Source organism: Manduca sexta, chromosome 25 (assembly GCF_014839805.1).
Source record: "Manduca sexta isolate Smith_Timp_Sample1 chromosome 25, JHU_Msex_v1.0, whole genome shotgun sequence".
Classification (NCBI taxonomy): Eukaryota; Metazoa; Arthropoda; class Insecta; order Lepidoptera; family Sphingidae; genus Manduca; species Manduca sexta.
Genome location: NC_051139.1, coordinates 386,469 through 388,126, shown reverse-complemented (window position 1 = coordinate 388,126; position 1,658 = coordinate 386,469).

Sequence of the window (1,658 nt, the reverse complement as noted above, 5' to 3'; positions counted from 1 at the left end):
GTTTTTAAGCGAAATCTCTAGGATTGTACGGTTGAGACGTTTCTTTGCGTTGTGGGGTTTAGTGGTAATGGTTACGGTTAGTTTTTCTGCTTGCCTGCTTCCGAAAGGACACGTCAGCGATGTGGGGACCGGACTGAATGTTTTCTTATGTGTATTAAGTTTCGCTCTAGTGGTTGTGAAATATGATGAATAAGGATTTAACATTCAAAGAACTTTTTGCTCCTTAATTATACTCACGTATTTGGTCTAGACAGCATACTAGTAGCCAGCGCGGCTTTGACTATGAGTTTTGCTACAGCAGCACTTCCATTCCTTAATAGTTCCATCATCTTACATATAATAGTATCGTTCGTGATTTTCTACTTCCCCCTCGTTCATAACCGAAAATGCAGAAATTAATAAATTGCGCAATCAAATTCCGAGTGTAGCAATTAGAGCGGGTAGTCAGAAGACTAGCACGCCGGCCGCCATGTTGCTCCCTGTAACAATTAACGTCGTTAATTAATTAACATACGTCAGTGTAACTCCGGTTATTTGTTTAGCGGTGCACAGGTGTATCATTTGTTCACGTGATTACTGACTTAGTCCTTGAGATGGTGTAAGGCATAAGCGGAAGAGGTATAAAATGTGAAATAAGTAGATGAAAATAAAAATAAAAGAAATATTAGAGTAAGGTGTCATTCTTGCAGTTAGCAAATTACAATAATTGTATTTTCTAATACTGTGATGTTTTTATCAAATATATACTTAACTGTAAACTAAGCACAAATAACAGGCAGTTTCAATAAATTATCGCTCGTATGAACTTTCTGTGCCATTTACGAACTACCTTGGTTCAGCATAGTTACTTTCCTGGAACTGATGGTTAGTACAATATAGTTCAAATATAAATTTTATTAAAACAGTATCCTACTGAGTCACGGTACGGTAAGCCGCTACGGCATGCATTTAACCGTGTGTTCTAAGTGATCTCATTATTTTAATATAAAATACATTCCAAATGACCCCTCCTCATTCTTTACCATATTATTTATTTTTATGAAGTTCACAAATAGCATGTTATTTAAATAAGACTGCAAAATCAAAGTATTATATAAATAAACACGCTTCAGCTCGTACTTTGTCAACCGTAACTCGCTATATCCTTATAATTTACTACACTGTATGTGACACGTTTAATATTGTTACTTATTTACGGGAAGATATAATTAAGTTGCCTTAGAAATTTGACTTTTTGATTTCACGAAATAATTGCAATTACTTTGAATGTTGCAGATCTTGGTAAATTAATATAAAAGGTGTTAAGGATTAATATATTGCCGAAGCTATACGACCTGTGGAATTTTAAAATTTAACTGTTTTAAAGCAGCAACTGAAATAGTTATAGGTATATAAAATAATTATACTAATATAATCAGTTTACTTGTCTTACTTAATACTATTAATACGAAAGTTTCTGATAAATGTTGGTGTTTATTTTGTATGTAAAAAACTTACTGAATGGATTTGAATGAAATTTTGCTCACAAATAAATAAAGTTCTGAAATAACACCTACAGAGTTCTTTTTATTTCCAAAAAGTCGATTTTTTTATCGGGGATATGACTTTTACGCAGATAGATCTACGAAACAGTATGTTGTAATAAATTTCAGTATTTT